We start from the raw sequence: 19,524 nt of genomic DNA, 5'->3' as shown, positions 1-19,524 counted from the left end.
TTGTCCTCTAAGTTTCTACATGCCTGAGAAAAACATGCCGCTGTTTACTGAAGTCATGAAATTATGAATGAGCTTAGATGCAGGTGAATAATACCACAAAATTCCTCTCTACTTTGTGTTTCAGTGACTATAAATAGGCATGAGGACTAAACAAAGAATGGCAGATAATGAATCAAAGGTGCTGTAATTTTACAAATCCATTAGACAACATAGTGAATATTTTTGTGGTTTCAACTATGCACTTTTACCTACTCCACAGCTTCCTCACACATCCTTATATGGTTTTGCAGACTGACATTGTAACAGAATTGGAAGGGACAGGGAACGAAGCATACCAGGTGCTGTAACAAAAAGCACTTGCGTAAATGTCTAACAGAATATTGAGTCAAACAAATGAAAGACAAAATCTGGCTCTTCCAGATGCTAAGCCTCCATTGGCTATGAACACAGAGGACTCAAGCCTTGGCAGCCCTAGGCTGGTGATAATCACAGAAGCACATCGATGAAAGAGACTGCTTCAAGTCAGGGTCTTGTTTCCCGTTTGATTAATAATGAACATTTATTGAACGCCTCTCAGCAAGGCTACAAGTAAACCATCTAAGCCAGAGTCTCTATAATGCTCTTACGGAGCTCCACAGAATACACAGTCTCCCCTGGTATATGCAGAGAACCTGAATTCTGAAGTCCCACAGGTATGAATCCATTATTTACAGTTCTGTGACCTTGAGCAAGTAACATATGCTCTCTGAGCTTCGGCCTGTTCATTTCTAAAAGGCACTGCCCTCTACTGATTCATTCCACAAATATTCCTTGATTGTGCCAGGCCCTGGGTCACCTGCTAGGTCCACAAGGATAAACCTTCAAGAATCAAGACAAGGAAACGAGCATTCACAAACAGCAGCAAGTGTTGTCACTGGATAAGGAGAAGGTGGTTCGGCTGCATGTTGAAAGGGCATCTAAACTGCACCTGGGAAGATCAGGTTAACACTTCCCTAAGCTACCTCTAGGTGAATTTTGAAGGATGCGTGAGAGTTAGCTAGGCGAGCTGTGGGGTGAAGGGTGAAGGCGAGAGCCTCCAGACGGGTGAAAGGCTCAGAGGAGGGAGAGGGAGAGCACGGTGCCACCAGGACCTCAGGTAGTTCACTGGGGCCCTAGTAAGAAATTGCTAATTGAACTCAAGGCCACGGGGAGCCACTGGAGACTTGTAATATGAAATGGACATGGTCTTTTTGTGTTTTACAAAGGTCATTCTGAATAAAGAATTGAAAAGGGACAAAACTGAAGGCCAAAGGACCTGTTAGGAAGCTATTGCATTATTCCAAGGGAGAGATGACGGTGGCCGGGATTCAGGGTATGATAAAAACTAAATAACAAATGCCTGGCTGGCGTGTGCTGGGAACTCAGCAAACGTTAAGGGCCTGTTAGCAAAAAGCTGCTGCATTATTCCAAGTGAGAGATAATGGCGCCCGGGACTTAGGACATGATAAAAACTAAATAACAAACGTCTAGAAGCATGGCTGGTGTGGGCTAGGAACCCAGCAAATGTTAGTAGCCTTCTTTCTTTCTTCTTCCCTTGTAATCTGTCCAGTGTTTTAAAAGGAATTGTCCAATGTTCCAGTGGCCGTGCAAGTAAAATTCCTTTCCAAGGATTAATTTTACAATGAAATATTCTTCATAACAGATACTTTCATATGCCAACAGGGACGAAATACATTCTATTTCACCTCTATTTTTAGCCACCTAGGGATGAACTTCCTAGTAAACGATGATGTAAATGCAATTTCTTTGCAACAGAATTGTTAGCATGTCTTAGTTCATTGTAATAATAAGTTTTTATCACTAATATTAGCAGACTTTCCAATCACCGATGATCACATCAACCGTTTAATGTCTTCATAGGGTTTAGACAGCACTGTAAGATTATTTTGACAGTTTCATTTTTGCTTATTGTCTGTCTTCTCCTACTCTGGGCTGTAAGTTCCAAGAGAACAGGGACTTTATCTGCTTTTGTTCTCTGTTCTACCTCCAGGAGCTGGATCAGGGCCTAGCGCTTAGTACAGGTGCAATAACTGCCTGCAGGCTAACCCACAGAACGAGGGAAGAACGGGCGTTCATCTATATGAAGTCACTGAAATTGACCACTCCTAACTGGCATCTCTACCTCAAGGCTCTTCCTCCTCTAAGCCACTGCACACCTGATTTCAAATTCACCTTTCTAAATGTATAGTTCTAATAACCATAATTCCCTGCTCAAATTGAGCCCAAACGGCTGCCTCTGACCTTCAAGAAGTCCTACTCACCCTTGCAGCTCAATCTCCCACCACTGCTGACATTCTGGCCCTCGCAAGCCTCTCTCCCAGATCCACAGGATCACTTGCCACTCCCCACCTGCCCCCAGTATGTGCCACCTCTACCTCAAACACCTTGCGTCTCCCTCTCTGCCTGATAAAATCCCACCTGCCCTTCAAGATTCATCTCAAGAACGATGGCTTCTGAAGGTTTTCTTTTCTCCTTAAGTCCATAGTTCTCAACAAGGGTGATTTCCAATGCCCTCTACTCCTACCCTGAGATGTCTGGCAATGTTTGGAGATGGTTTTGGTTTTGGCAACTGGAGAGGAAAATACTACTGGCATCTAGTGGGTAAAAGCCAGGGATGCTGCTAACCACCCTAAAATGCACAGCACAGTCACTCACAAAAGAGAATTATTTGGCCCAATATGAGATTGAGAAACCCCACGTTAGGCAAATATCCTTCTGCTGCCTTAAAACCACCATGGAGGGCTTCCCTGGGGGCGCAGTGGCTGAGAGTCCGCCTGCCGATGCAGGCGACACGGGTTCGTACCCGGTCTGGGAGGATCCCACATGCCGCGGAGCGGCTGGGCCCGTGAGCCATGGCCGCTGGGCCTGCGCCTCCAGAGCCTGCGCTCTGCAACGGGAGAGGCCATAACAATGAGGGGCCTGCGTACCGGGAAAAAAAAAAAAAAAGGAAAAACCACCATGGAGTTTACAACTGCTTTCATTGGACTCCCACTGTTTATTTTACAGGACGTCTATGTAACTTGTCAGAGCCATCCCTCCAAGGTCTGTATGTTTGACATCACATCTCACTTTTCCTAATGAGCATAGCATATCCCCTGCACAAGGGAGATGATCGATGTGCTGACTGAAATTGAATTGAAATTTCTATTTCATTCAATTTTCTACTCAAGTCTATTTTCTCCTGTTTCCTGTTAAGAAAAGGTAGGCACCATCTTTTGTGCATTTAACCTTTTAAATACTTAAAGACTGTTATTAAATAACTTATCTGTTTTCTTACCTCCAGATAAACTCCAGTACCTTTTAGAATCTCATAAGAAAGAGTATGCTTTAAGGGCAAGAACTGGGGCTAAATTGGATTAAACGTAGTTTTGATGCTAGTTTCCATTACATACTGTGAACCTGCATTTATTTCATTTAGCATATTGTAGCTTTTGTGGTAATAAACAAATAAATAAATATCCAAGCTTGACCTCCAGTTGAGGTAAAAGGCAGCTTTTCTAAAATCAGGACTAAATAATAAATGCCATGATTTACCTAAAGCACCTCCTTTTCCAATTATCCTAATATTTAACAAAGCTAATAAACATTTGCTGATTTTACAGTTGACTGACATTATAAATATTCACTGAGCATTTTACAAATAAAATATTATGGCCAATTGCTGAAAGAGCTGTACATTTTGAGACTTTTAGCACATTTAAAAAATTCAACTAAGAGTTAGAATTCACATCTGATCACCAACTCCCAATTTTATCTCTTCTAAGACATGAGAAATCTGTTAAGCTAAGGAACATACACATACAAATACACCCTGGTTCTCAGAACTAAGTTTGAAATTTTGAATGAAAAATTCAGCTTGAGGGAAAATCTCACATGATCAGAAAAGATCATCATAAATCCCTCTCACTATTACTAGAAGGTAAGCTGAACTCTTTTGAACATAAACCCAAAGAGCCTTCAGGCTAAGGACGAGTGCAGTGGCTGGCGTGACAAGCTGTCACATTAAGAAACCGGACATCCTGATTCCCAATGCTGCCATTGAGAAATGACAAAGAGACGGTGAAAACTGTTATGAAAGAGCGTTTTGTGTTGTCGTCTGTCAGCCAGACTGAAAATCAGCAATTAGATACCTTTCATGAGAAGGAGGAAACCCCTCCAAGCAGAAAAGCACAATGTGATCAGAAGACCCTGAGAAGGCACTTAACATTGTCATGGTTTCCTGAATGAAGATGTCACAACCCATCACCACTGGGCAAGAGGAAATGGAGACACACACACACACACACTCCCCCAAGAGACACACATATACCAGCTAACACGGCCAGCAGGAGGTGCAGAAGTAACCTCAAAAGCACCTCCGGGAGCCCCAAGAGCTCAGATCCACACTTTACCGCACTTTAATCTTGGGCAAAGATAGTTCATCGTCTGATTTTTTAAATTTTGCAGTATCCAGTTCCAAAACCATCTACTAAGTGGAAAAACATTCTAAGCCAGCAATTGGACATAGCATGAACCATTATCCTCCATCTTATTTAGGAGCTTTATTAAATGGAATACGATGCTACACCAAATGTCTGCTGTGGTCATCAACACAGCACTGTGTAATACGGTAATAATAAGGGAGTGTATAATGCCAAGAAGTTGGGAGTAAATGAATTAATTATTTGTCCCCAAACATCTTTTGATATGGCTCAAGCCATATCAGTGTGCAATTTAGGTGGAGCTCAAATGCCTCCAAATCTCCCATGGCTAGTAGGATTCATTGGTAGCAGCCCTTAAGAAGAATCACGTCATCCTCCTGATGTTAAATAAAGCTGTAAGTATAAGATGGCCTATGTTCCTGGGTCTCACATTCAATTATATTAATCGTTGGTTTTCTCCTCAGATTTGCTGGGAAGTGTATGTTAACCTTTACAGGTTTGGATTTTTTTTTTTTTAACTTACTGCCTTTGAATGTAATCAAACCTTCTTGTGCACACACATCTGTATTCCAAACGGCAGACACGATCATTACATGCTCAGGTTCGCAGTAATGGACGCTTGGAAAAACAATTAGCTGTAATGTATTTATCAGTAAATGACGTGAGCTCTGCTCCAACAACATGTCCTCTGCTCGCCACAGATAGAGTGTGATGCCCTTTTCGATATTCCAACTCTAGAGTAAAAGGCACGCAGAGAGGCATGTATCATCCAGTCCTGCGTCACTCTTTCCACGTCTTCTGATTTAGTCCTTCTGAATTACCCTTACATCAATGTCAGTTGATCGGAAAATATTCAGACCTTTGACCTATGGACCAAAACAGGTCACCAAGTTTTCACTCCCTCTTTTGTCGGTCTCTTCTGGAAGCAATTTAGAGGCTCCCACTCTCACACACAGAAGGCTCTGGCAGGGGACTCCCACAGAATCCATTGTCTGGCCGTGGCCTCAGAAAATAATAGTACTTTTAAAACAGGGTTAGAAAGAAACCACCAGATTCCTACTGGGCATCCCCTACGGTTGTTGGAACAGCCATCTCGGAACACATCTGTCTGTTTCTTCTCTCCTCTAAGCCTCCCCTGGTCTTATCCATCACTGATCAAGGTTAGAGCGGCACAGTAAAAACACAGTGCCTTCACGGTCCAAATCCCCAGACTGCCTGAATTTAGGGTGAGCCTCAGAAGCAGAACTATGATAAAGGCTTGTCTATTCTCTATGGACACACCATTTCCGTAGGCAGGTCCAGCTCACACTCACCTCCCTTCACGAACACTGCTAGAGAGTAATGTGACAACATGTCACAGAAGGCGCATGTTCCCTTCAGGCACAGTGCTAAGATGGAAGAGCCCTCCCTGTGTTACAACCTGCCCCTTCCCACCTCCGAATATAAATTGGCTTATTACACATAGTGCTAATATAGAGAATTTAGAGCAGTCCAACAGCGCCTGCTAACACCATGTATTTTGCAATGCCTTATTAAATAATTTTCAGATGAAATAACCTGTCTGCACGCATAAATTTAAAATACCTATATAATATCCTAACAGTAATAAGGAGAAATCAAACAAATAATAATGTTTATAAATACATAAATGTCCCAGTGTAACAACTTTAGAATATAAAATGAAGACAAGAGATGCCTGCTTCTTTCTTTCTTTCTTTTTTTTTTTAATATTTATTTATTTATTTTTTGGCTGTGCCAGGTCTTAGTTGCAGCATGCGGGATCTTTAGTTGTGGCATGCATGCAGGATCTATTTCCCCGACCAGGGATCGAACCAGGGCCCCCTGCATTGGAAGCATGGAATCTTACCCACTGGACCACCAGGGAAGTCCCAAGAGATGCTTGCTTCTAAATGTAGAATCACCATGAATGCGAAAACCACCAATGTAGACAAATATAGGTGAGCTTATTAGCAACTTCAATATCACAACCAGTGTTTTGTTACTACTGGTGATGTGATGTTTGGAAATGATGAACAACTCTTGGTAAGATTTTAAATAAAACAAAATAAAATCTTCCCTTGATTTATAAGGAGTTTGACTCCTGTATATAAAAGCTACATAAAAATACTTGCGTTTATATATAAAACAGAAAAAAGGTCTCGGCTTCAAGTACTAGAAACAAAATTTTCACCTAAATGGGTATCTACTGAGACACCGGGAAGTTGTGCAGTATGTGAGCCAGTGCTTTGTTATGTGTAACTGTCCTATGTATTTTGTCTTTGGTCAATAGAATGTGGGCTGAAGGGACAAGGTACCAGTTCAGAGCCTACCTTAAGAGGCATCATGTTTCCACTCACCTTTCTCGTACTTCTGCCATCTCCATGCAAAAAACTATGAACTGGATAGCCAACTGTTCCAAGGAGGATTAAAAACCTGAACCTAATCTGCAACTTAGAGAAAACCCAGCAAAGCTCAACCTAGATCAGCCAGCCCCAAGCCAATCTACAGAGGCATGGGTGAAAAGAAATGATTATTGCTTTCAGTTACTAACTTTTGGAGTGGCGGTAAGGCAGCATGACATAGTAATAAATGTCTGGCAAATACCGGCCCACCCAGCACAGGCAGTAGGGGCAAGTATGGTTAAAGGAGAAATAGAAAAGTCAATGAGAAATTCATGATGTTGGACGGGGAATAGGTGGACACTGGGAAAATGAAGGACTGGGTGGGATCTAGGGAAAAGGTAGAAGTTAATTGGTGCTGTATAAACACACAATGCTGAGTCACTAGCTGTATGAGTCACTGGGTATTGGGAGAGTCCTACACGAACCACACCAACAGGTATCTCAGGAGCTCACTCTCCCACAATCACCTTGAAGGACAGAATAGGCAAAGTCTGCCACAGCCTGACAGATTCACGTAAAGGCAGGCAGAGATGAAATGAGGATTGATTAAGGCCCATGGCTGTCGCAAAATAAAACCCTTGTCATCAAAATTCAAATCGTGGTTCATTTACCCTTTCAGATTATAAACAAGGATAGCATTGAATAACCAGTAGGCCCACAGAAGGCCCATGGGTATTTGATTTTTGCCAACATTTTTGCCTTCAAAGGAACTGGTATCTTCTACAAACCTAGCTTCTAACATTTAGACATTTTTAAAAGTAATTAAATATATCTGTCACTCTACTTACTAATGTTCTGAATTTTTAGGGCTGTTATTCAATGATAAATAGAAAAAATAATGAGTTTTAAAAATTACATATAACCACAGGCAATGATTACAGGTTCAAATGACATAGGGATGCATTTCAAATAATTCATATATATTTTTTTAAGATCTTCATATAACACCACATGACTCCATAAAGTTTCTAGAATCTACACAAAAAAACTGACTAAACTTCTAACTAGTCAAAGCAATGAAGAAAATGCAATTAGATACAAGAATCACGGAGTTCACTAAATAAAAACAAAGCGGTGATTATAAGTAACTATGCAATAAATTTGACAATCTGGATAAAATTAATATATTTTTTTTAATGCAGCTTACCAAAACTGACATAAGAAGAAATAGAAACCTGGAGTCTTTATCTATTAAAAAGAAATGGTTTTGTAATTAATCAGAGGCTTAAAAGCATTAAATTCTATACACATTCATATGAAAGTTCAGCAAGTTAGAAACAGAAGGAACCTTATCCAATCTGATAAAAGTGGAGATCAAATGACAGAACTGCCCATGAGGGACTTAGACTTGGGTCACAGGTGGAGCTGTCCTGTAGCTAATAGTGTGGAACAAATTAGGGACCATTTTCTCTGACTCTGGCATGTTGTGAAGTGGGAGTTTGGGCATCTAGAGACAGCATAGCCATGACATGCTCATGTCCACTGGCAGGGCTAAGGCTCTGGCAAGCAGTTTCCCAGACGATGGGCATAAATAAAATGGGCATCTGGGCAGGACAGGGAGAGCTGTGTTAGGCGCCTCCAGAGGAGTGAAGTCAGGATAGCAGAACGGGTTATGACTGGAAGGGACATGCAAGGGGCTTCTGGGGCACTGGGAATAATCTCCTTCATGATCTGGGTGCTGGTTAAAGAGATGCGCTCAGTTTATAAAGATCAATTCAGCTATCCGCTTTTCATATGCGCACTTTTCTCTCTGTGTATTACACTGCCATAAAAAAGACTTTAAAATAATTTAAAATGCTTTTAGCCTCTATGTGTCCAGCACCAGGAGTTACAAAGATCCCAGTGCCTTGGCCTTTTCCCTTGAAGTTCAAGGGACTCAGAGTCTAGGGACTCCTGAGCCAAGGGGCTCAGGAAAGCTCCTGTAGAGAGGCCACGGTAACACAGCGTGAGAAGCACTGCTTCAGTGTGGCTGCAAGGGGACTGGGAGAGTCCGAGAAAGGGGCCCGAACTCTGCCACGGAGGGTCATGAAAAGTGAGTTTTAAGCTGAGGCTTGGAGGACGGGTAGGAGCCTTTTCCGTAGACCAATGTGCAGATGTTGGGAACGGGAGGAGGAGAGATAGTGGGAGGGAGGACAATTCCAGGTCCACGAGAAGAGAAGATAAAAAACTGCCACTCTCCAGTCCCATCAAATACACAGTCACAGCAGAATAAATAATGTCCCTCAAAGCAAAACACGCAGCGTATTAATATAGGCTTATGATAGCTATTGGACACATAAGACTTACTGAGAACAGGGGTGGCGGGAGGAGGGAGGGCCTCAGCTTTAACAACCTAGGTCAGCAATGAGCAGTCATTCTCAAGGGCCGATGTATCAAACGCTTATAGGTATCTGCCTTTTTTCATTCAAAATGAACATAGTTTTATGGAACATAACTAAACTAATTTATGTTCTCACAACTTTGATTACCTTACTGATATTATGGACTAGAAAAGTATCCACAGGAAACACTGGCATTGCTTTCTGCCACTTAAACATTACTTGAGACATATTTATATTTATTAAATACCTCTGAGAAATAGCATCACAGGGACATCTTGAAATTAACTTTCACCACCTTTACTGATGCCTTAATTATAAAAGTAATATGTGCTTATTGTTGAAAACTCAAATGATTGAGAAATGTATCAAGTAAAAGTGTCAGGTCCTCTCCATCTTTTAGCCCAAATAGTTTGGTCTTCATCCTTCCAGACTTTTTAACATACCTTCATTTTTTAATAGAGACATAACAAATATTCTGGTTAATAAACTGCTATATTTTTAACTAATAACATATCTTCAAAATAGTTCCAGTACGTAGAGGTTCACCTCATTTGTTTCAATGGCTGTGTAGTATTTCATTATTTAAATGCACTGTAACTGATGTAATCGTCCTCTGATGAGCATTTAGGTTGTTTCTAATTTTTCGCTATTGCAAATAATGATGCCATGAACATCCTTACAAAATTCTGACGATTTATCTGAATATTCTGATACCTCTTAGAATGTCTAAAAGGGAGGGACTAAGACGTCTCCCAGGACAGGGCTCATCCCAAGCGAAAGGCAATTTCAGACCCACTATTTATAACCCTAGGACAATGGGCCAGCATCAGTGGGGACAAGTAAATGTGAACACAGGACACTGTGTCACTTCAAGTGTCCTTTCACCAGCCCCCAAGCATTCACACATTCTCTAAGCTCCCCAGGGACATTAAGAGCACATGGTGGCGTCAGCAGATTCTACGGTACTCGAGCCAGGACGTCCTGGGCAAAGGGAAGCAGGTTCGGCAGCACTATAGTGATGTTGCTTCAGGGAACTAGGGACAAGGACTGCAGGAGTGACCCCTGAGGACTCAGAGAAACAGTGAGAAATCTTTAAAGAAGGCTGGGAATCCACAACTGGGGGAGGAATAGAACTGGAGAAATGACTGTAGAGGCTATTGTGGGTCTATAATTCTACCTCTACACGGATGTGGCCAATAGGAAACCCAGGCTGCAGATTTAATCGGATACTTCAAAAAATAATAATCTTTATACTTAAATTATCTGTGTGTTCAATGCAGCTCATACTGTGTTTAATGTGCAAGAACTGGGCGCATGCTGTCATGTGTTAAAAATAATAATAGTATGAGGGCAAACTTGAGAATGGCCCCACGGAATCACTGGAGTCACTTCCTAACTACAAACACACATAAGCACAAAAATGGCATGAAGAAAAAAGTGGCACGCTTAGAACTATTAAAAAGTAATATTAAGATGAGTATATTTTAAAACAGGCTAGTCAGAGCCTGAAATGACAAAGTGGGTCACCTTCTCTACCCACTGCCAAAATGCATGGCTGTTCCCTCCTGCAGAGGCTCCAGGGCTATGTGACTCATCTGAGTAATTTAGAGCAAAGAACAAACATCTCGGATATTTCTCTTAGTAAAGTTGCAACCTTCCAAGATCACTATTTATCTTGGGTGAACCTGCAGATTTAAAAACCTGAATATTGGAGGATACAGTATCTAAAACAACTGCTGGTGGTCCTGATTTTCCTACAAAGGCAGACCTAGAACTTCAAGATCCTGTTTCAGCAATCACAGGAGCAGCTATGGGGAGGGAAGGCCCACGGAGGTGACCTAAGAATAAGAGACCTAAGGCTAGTTCTTCCAAAGTTCCTGATGCTCAGTGAAAAGTGTGGACACACGGGGTGGTCATAATCAGGTGAAGACAGTGCAAAGGACATTGGTTCAGTCAATTATAAGCCACGTATCTGGGGAAAATCACAAGTTCTCTGAGTAATGAGAGCTCCCAGGGTCCTTATAAAGACGAAATATAATGCTCCCAATGCATGTGCTAAATGCAAATGTGCAGAGGTTACCAGGACCCACAAAATAACTGGCAAGGTCCAATGCAAAAGGAAAATGGGGGACCTTGTTCAAGGAATTTCCAAAGGCGAGGGCAGAGCATAAATCAAACAAAAGGCCCTTCCAAGTGTGAGACCCTGTGTGACTGCACATGCCACAGGCCCACGAAGCCAGCCTCAGGAGTCACCATTCCACAGATGGCTGCACCGCTATAACTGCATAGCTGAACCTCCAGAGTACTGGGCATTTGGTAAATATTCCAGAAGCATTCAGGATTGCATTATAATAAAAAGGAAGTAGGATTTCATACATTAAAATGGAATCCTTTCATTTTACAAGACAAACATTAGGAGAAGAGAAAAGGCACCTTTTAATGCACGGTGCCTACAAAGCAACACGCTGGGTGCTTTATGTATATTTTCCCTATTTAACTTTCACACACAATCCTAAAAAGTAGATATAAAAATTACCTTTTCACAGCTGGAGAAATTAAGGCTCTGAGAAGTTAAGAAACTTGTCTATGGTTACACCATTTTTCTCAAAGAGCTCATTAATTCATCTGACAGCATTTACTGAGCTCTTCAGACACCGGGGAGAAAACAGCAAAACAAAACAGCCACCTCTCCCTAATCCTGTCCTTGGCCTCCTGGAGCTTAACAGTTTAGTCAGGAGAGATAGATATTACTGAAAGAATCTCATTTTTTAAAAAAAGGGAAATGGTAAAATTAATGAGCTTTATAAACAGACTTGCCAGATTTAGCAAATAAAAATACAGGATGCCCAGATGAATTTAAATTTCATATAAACAGTAAATAATGTTTTAATATAAATATGTCTCATGCAATATTTGAGACATTTATGTTAAAAATGAATTCAAATTTAACTGAACATCCTCTTTTTCTCTGACAACCTTATATATAAGGAAAAGTACACTGTGATGGGAGAGGGAATTTTAATCTCACAAAAGAGGTTTGGGAGGCTTCCCCAGAAAGAGAAGACTGGACTAAAATCTGAATAACATAAAGCATTAATGTGACAAAGGCATGTTGGAGCAGGTGATAAGGTTGCCATGGGAGCAGAAGACTGATGTTTGAAGTTGCTAGGATGGGAGAGGTTTGGGGGTTATGTAACATGAGGTTACAGAAGTGAGCTGGGGCCAGACCCCCTAGAGCTCTGAAGGCTTTGAAGGCTAAGGTTTTCAGTCTTTATGCCACTGGACTGACTGGTTACATATGATGTTCGCTCTGCCTATGCCCATCTGTCTCCACAGAGTCCTTCCCAAACACCTATCTCACTCACTCTGCCTCTGACTTACCAAAGAAGTTAGCCATCTTGAATCCTCCTTGCCAGCTAGAATGTGATTTCTCTGAGAGCTTCAAGTAGATAGTCCGTAAATATCAAAGAGAACAACATAGCTTAGAAAGCCCATGCTTTCTGGGTCCTTGCTGCACTGCCCAGTACTAGTTCAAGTGTTCCTACAACTGTGGTCCCCAAACGACAGCATCCGACCCACGTGGCAGAGCCTGATAAACAGCATACTCCAGGCCCACCCATGAAACCACTCATTTAGAATGTCTAGGATGCGGCTCAGAGACCTCCATTTGAACAAGCTCCCCTGGAGAGTATGATACACATGACTATTTGAGTGCCCTGATCTATTGGGCTATTCTAGGATTCTAGTTCATAAGATTTTCAAACAGTGGCAAATGACAGGAGAAAGCACTTAGTCTAACTTGTCATAAATCTCATTGTGCTCTTGAACTGTAAGAGGGCCCAAGTGCTATAAGCAGACTAAAACCCATCAATATAGTCCTCAGTGTCTGGTCTTAATCATTTGTATCACATACGGTTCACAGGAAAAGATATAGCAGGCATGGTGTGCATTAGGTAGTCAAGAGAAAACATTTAAAATGTTGTCACGTTAAATTGATCTGAATATCCACTTTACGTCAAGCTGAGATTATCATTTTTCAAATTTGGTCTTTTGAAAACGTTTTAACTCATACCCCTCATGGCATAATACAAAATCTAATAGACTAATTACGCTACAAAAACAAAGCCCATAGCCCCATGTAAAATTTCAGTATGAGTTAATCAAAAACATTTCTTATATTCTATTTATAAGAAAAGTTCAGATTTAAACTATAACTCATCATGTATTTCTATATTTCACAGAGGAAAAGAATATTAGCACCAGAAAGGACCAAACCATCAAATTCACCCCCTCCATCCATTTTATTTTGTTCACTTCGTCCCAATAAGGGAAGCCATCGTGATACGCAACCACTACTGACCCTTCCTAATTACAAGGGGTGTTTGTGATAAAACTAAATGGTGTCTTTATACCCTCTTACAACATCTTTTCAGCCAGAATTAAAACAGTAACTTCATCCTCCATTGTTATCTCAGCTGTGTCAAAAGGAAAGAAGCTTCGAATTCTACCCACTGCAACATTTTGCAATGGCTGCTCAACAGAGCTGGAATTTAAAAAGCAAAACCAAAAATAATTTAGCAATGTTGGACCAAAACTGCATGAGCGGGCTGGGGGTGAGGAGCTGCCTCTCCTAGGTTTACAAACAGACTGCATCTAAACAACGAGTTTGTGTTAAACGAGCAATGATATCCATGTTGTAAACCATGGCTCAGACAGAAACCTCAGCAACATAGAGCCAAGAAGCACTGGTGAATCATAGATCTTCCCCTGATGCAGCCGCATAGAATAAAAAGGACATTTTAACTTTTACTCTTCACAGAACTCTACCATTACGCATGAGTAACATGAAAAACAACATAGTGATCTGGTTAGGAAGGCATTTTGACACATCAGATGTTTTCATTCATGAAATATGTCATCAACAAGTTTCCCTCAGAAGAAGAGCTAATATCCCTAATTATAGGAAATGGATTTTCTGGTACTTGTGGTCACGTAATATACTGCAGATTTTGATGCCTTTTGCGGTAATCGCCTTGAGGGTGGAAACTGCATCCTGTTCTCTGAGGGACCTTCCACACTTACAGAATATGACAGCATTAATAATGAGTAGGATTTTTACCTAAAAGCTTGTCGGCTAGTCTGCTGCTCACACCAGAGAAGCTACTTTTATATGTCACTGGGTCATGAAAAATAAATTTGATTTCTCTACCACATCACCAGAAACATTCAGATGTAATCCAGAGCTTCTCCCCCACCCCCCTTCTCCAGAGAGCCGGCAGCTAATGGCATTTGATTTTATATTAGACTGCTAGGAAAAGTCTATTGTCTGCGTTTGCTGACATTGATGGCCAAGTTTCATTAAAGGAACAGTGCCCAAGGAAGTCTCCAGAATTTTTTAAAAGATAAGTGTTTTCTTTCTCCTTAAAGGGACTTTGATTCATAATACTTTCCATTCATAGAGAATTTGTATGTCCAAAACTCTCTGAGACTCTTTTGTCCCCAAAACAACTTTTTAATAAGAGCTAGTCTCAGCTATTTTTCACATTTCTCAAACAAGGAGGATGAACCCAAGAGGGTAAGTCACCTGCCCATAACATAAGGTGACATAACATAATACTTGGGAAAATGAGACCAGGATCTTTGTGGGCTCTTTAATAACTGCTTTTCCTCCTTCCTCCCTTAACCCCACCCCACTATCCCCCTTCGTTCCCTTTGCCACACGTACGGCAGACTTGGGCTCATTCAGGAAAACCAGTAGAAAAAGCTCTGCCATCAGGTTTCCAGAAAGTAGGGTCCTTCTTTTTTGTTAATACATAGAATGAAACGTGGATTGCGCTTTTTATTCTCGACCACGGAATGCATTTGTAGTACTGTTTTAACATATTTTTAGGTTATACAGGAGGAATGCGACACATCGTTTTGCAAGGCTTTCTCAGCTCCACTTAGAGGCCAGGCCTCCTGACAAAACAGAAGAATGGCGAAGGAATGGATTAGCTTTACGATATCTGAAGAACCTCAACAGCGAAGCTTTCACATGAAAACTTGCCGCGAGCACGAGGCCTTTCGGAACGTGCCACTGAAAATGAGTGTATGTCAAAGAGATTAATGCCAAATCCTCCTCCAGGATTAAGGATCAGAATTAAACTGAAACAACTTTCTTTCTAGCGCTGTCAGTCAGCTAAGAATGAAGGGAGGAGGTGCAAGGAGAGAGGAGACCATCAGGGAATCCCTGTGGTGGCGCCTTGAAAGACGCCCTATCTTTTCGGTCCCCGGGTAGCGCCCGGCCGCAGCGCGGCGCCTTCCCGGCACTGCGGCGCACTGCGGAGCCTCCTGCCCACCCGCAACCCCGGCCCGGTGGGGCTTCGGTAGCCGCCCGGCGCCGCCGCCGCCCGCCCCCGCAGCAGTCTGCCGGGTCCCGCCCTGCCCCCTCGTCCCCACCCCCGCGCCGCGCCGGGTAGCGGCTGTCCGTGCCGGGTGCGCTGCAGGGCATCCATCACCCGAGAGCCTTTGACGCACACGCGCGCGCTCCCGGACCGAGACTCCAGCGCCTCCCCACCCCCCGCCCCCGCCCCCGGGTCTGCATTTGCATCACTCGCACACGTAGCCAGTGACGCTAACGCCCTCCCCTACCCCACCCCCCACGCTCCCACCTCCCCCCCGACCCCGGCTCCAGCCTTCCAGGCAGCGCCTCCAGCCCCTGGGACTCAGCCCTCCCTCTCCGCCTCCGCGCGCCGGGCGCTTAAGGTCCCTGCACGCCCACACTAAGGCTCTGAGTTCTGCATCTGCGGCGAGGTGCCTGCTGCCCCCTGCCAAGTTCATCACCATATTCCGCAGTCCTAGTGGGCCCAGCCCGGGGCGGTCCCCTCGGCACTCGAGAGAAGTCTTCCCAGTTTTAGAACCCAGGAGGAAGGGCAAGAGCCCGCCAAGAGAAAGGGTCAATTGGGTTGGGTGATCACTTCCACAGCCCTCCTCACCACCTGAAATTACTTGGGTAGTTAGTTTGTTTACGAATGATGGCCCCTCTCCCCGCTGAGCCTCACGCCAGTGAGTCTATTTGGCTGCGCCTGGCCACAGTAAGCGGTCAATAGGTTTTTACTGAATGAAGGCGTAGTGCAGGCAAGCGCAGCCACAAACAGCCCCACGGGTTTCCCTGCTCTCCATCCCTGGCTTGTGCTCTCGTAGACGCTAGGCAGGGGCTTCGGGGATTTATGTGGAATAGTTTTTAAATCCCCGATGTTTCTTTTAGGCTCCCGCAGCGCCTACTGCGGCTGCCTTTGCCCTCCCGCCATCCGCACGTCTGCAAAGGGATTCCCGGCTAAAAGTTGAGCCCAAGGCTGGGTGGGGATACAGGTCTGATAGCCGGCCAGGGTTTAGGAGCTGCTTGTTTTAAAGCAGCCTCCCCCTGCCCGTCGAACCACGCAAGCAAAGGATGGTGGAGGTCCCTACAGAAGGCGAGCGTGGCCCCCACATCCCCGCGGCTGCCTACCTGCCTCCCCCGGGGATCTGGGATAAAGTGCGCCCGCATCCCCTGACCTACCCCGGGCAACCGGGGTTACTCCATCTGCTTTACCCCAGACTTCCTCGGTCCTGCTCCAGCAAAGGCGCCCGGCCGGGCAGCACCTGGCACCTGCAACCCCTTCCCCGGGGGCAGGTGGGGCAAAGTTGCTCTTCTAAAAGGCTACGAAAAGTTCCCCAGGCTGCAGCGCCCGGCCAGCGGGTCCGGAAAGGAAATAAAGTAGCGTTGGGAAAACCCGCCAACGTTGCCGAGGTGCCTGACTCACCGCTCCAGTCGCCGGGGACCCCCTGCCCAGGATGGTGTCAGCGCTTCAGCGGCGGCCGCCGCTCTGGCTCGCTCCGTGGGGCCGCCTCCGTCTGCCGCTCTCTCCTGCAGCGCACGGAGTGGTGACTCCTCCGAGCGGGTCAGCGGCGAGAGGAGGGGCGAGAAAGTGGCTCGGGGCTCGCACTCTGCGGACCTCCTCCTCCGCCTCCGCCGCCGCCGCCTCGCCTCCTCCCCCGCGGTGCTGCAGTGCCCGGAGACGGCGTGGCGCTAGTACTAGCGGCGCGCAGGGAGGGAGTCACTGCGCGCGTGGGAGGCGCGAGCTACGCACGATATGCTGCTGGGTGGGCTGACGCGCCCCGGGAAGTCGGGATGAGAGGCGCTGCAGCTGCGCGGGATGGGGGTGGGTAGGGCCACCCCCAAGTCTCTGGTACTTTTGGAGAAGTCAGGGCTCCGAGTTCGCAGCAGAATGATGGAAAGGGCCCCAGTTCTTAATTAGTCACTGGGTGTGACTATGCATTGCGCACCCGCGGGCGGCGCCTCGAGTCTGTCCCGTGGGACAACAAGGAATTCTGAGTGCTGGACTCGGCTAGTGCCAGGGGAAAGAGGATTTGCCTCCTATTTCTGGGCCTGGGACTGACCTGTTAACTTTGACTCGGCTTCTTGGGAGCCCCCAGGCTGGGCGAGGTTGCCTATTCCTCTTCCCCACCGCCGCGCTGACAGACAAGTTGTGGCAAGGCTTGGGGCGCAGCAGGAGCAGACAGGTGGAAACTTTGCCTGGCGCCTCGCGTCACCCCAATGCCAGGTAGGGCCAGACAGCCGGACTCCCAAGCAGACATTTGAAATGGCCTTTTGGGGGGAAACTACCTAATAAAATTTTCTTTTTAAATAGCCAAGGGAATTTTGTATTTTTAGGAACATTTCGCTCCTCGCAGTGCTGGAGAACCCAGCTGGAGCGTCCCCCATTTCAAAGCGGCTGGGTTCGGCGGCTCAGGAGAAACCCGCCTCGACGAGGCCACACCCAAGGCTGGCGTGGCCACCTCGCAGCGTCAAGAGGGCGCCACCGCCCCTTCCTCCTTCCCACGCTCACAGCCCCCTCAGCACCTCCTCCCGCGCTGCCACCTAGACGCTGCGGGAAGGGGGCCTCCCCTAGTCCCCGACCCAGCCAGCTCCGCGCTCAGGCGGAACCCAAGCGGGGTGGGAAGCGGCCGCACAGGCAGGTGCCTTCCCCGCGATCACTGCTCGGATGACGGGTGCCCCGAAGCGAGACAAAGCGCAGCGCCTATGCAGGCTGCCGTGGGTAGAAAACCACACACACACTATCTCCCAGTGTGTTCTATTCGTGTAAATATGCCTGGATGATTGAATGGACGGACGTGTGGATATAAATATAAATATTACATGTACATGTGCGGGGAGAAGGAGGTATCTGGCTGCCCAGAGAGCGTGGTGGGAATGAGGCGGTTCACCCTGAGCAGTGTTGCAATGTGAGCTTTCCGGCTTGGTTTGTGCCACTATGTCTGATAATATGGAAGGAAGAAAATACAATCCTTGGCCTGTAACTTGCCCTTCTCTCCATTTTGGGCACTCTAGAATTTAAATTATGATGCCCGTGTCCCATGGAACCTACACTTGCTGCACTGCTCTTTGAAAGCCTGCCTGGGTCTTGTTTTGGTTAAAGACTTCGCAGTTTGCTACTGGGCATATACCCTGAGAAAACCACAATTCAAAAAGAGTCATGTACCAAGATGTTCATCGCTGCTCTATTTACAATAGCCAGGACATGGAAGCAACCGAAGTGTCCATCAACAGATGAATGGATAAAGAAGACGTGGCACATATATACAATGGAATATTACTCAGCCATTAAAAGAAACGAAATTGAGTTATTTGTAGTGAGGACCTAGAGTCTGTCATACAGAGTGAAGTAAGTCAGAAAGAGAAAAACAAATACCGTATGCGAACACATATATATGGAATCTAAAAAAAAAAAATGGTTCTGAAGAACCTAGGGGCAGGACAGGAATAAAGACACAGATGTAGAGAATGGACTTGAGGACACGGGGAGTGGGAAGGGTAAGCCGGGACGAAGAGAGTGGCATGGACATATATACACTACCAAACGTAAAACAGATAGCTAGTGGGAAGCAGCCGCATAGCACAGGGAGATCAGCTGGTGCTTTGTGACCACCTAGAGGGGGGAGATAGGGAGGGTGGGAGGGAGATGCAAGAAAGATGAGATATGGGGATATATGTATATGTATAGCTGATTCACTTTGTTATAAAGCAGAAAGTAACACACCATTGTAAAGCAATTATATTCCAATAAAGATGTTAAGAAAAAAAAAGACTTCGCATGTGTGCTGCTGAAAAGTGGTCAGGCAACCTGAAGATCATACTCATTTGTATACCATGGATCCTTCTACATTAACAAATTATTTAATTATGTAGGCTAAAATTATTGTTGTTACCATGAGAAGCTAAATATGCCTCATGGGAGTGCCTATAAATCCAGCATTGGAAATAAAATTTAAAAATTTTTAAAAATCATAAATCTTCCCAGA

At 44.8% G+C, this 19,524-nt stretch overlaps 1 protein-coding gene across 1 annotated transcript in view; it reads right to left on the bottom strand.

Annotated features, from left to right (window-relative positions):
- Positions 1–17,202, bottom strand: part of SV2C (synaptic vesicle glycoprotein 2C) — a 244,417-nt gene extending 227,215 nt beyond the window's left edge. Inside the window, exon 1 of the mRNA XM_067731038.1 lies at positions 16,965–17,202. The gene's annotated coding sequence lies outside the window, so the exon portion shown is untranslated. The remainder of the gene's footprint in view (positions 1–16,964) is intronic.
- Positions 17,203–19,524: the final 2,322 nt, after the last annotated feature.

The sequence above is a fragment of the Pseudorca crassidens genome, chromosome 3 (genome assembly GCF_039906515.1).
Source record: "Pseudorca crassidens isolate mPseCra1 chromosome 3, mPseCra1.hap1, whole genome shotgun sequence".
Classification (NCBI taxonomy): Eukaryota; Metazoa; Chordata; class Mammalia; order Artiodactyla; family Delphinidae; genus Pseudorca; species Pseudorca crassidens.
This window is presented reverse-complemented; position numbering and strand designations above follow the sequence as displayed.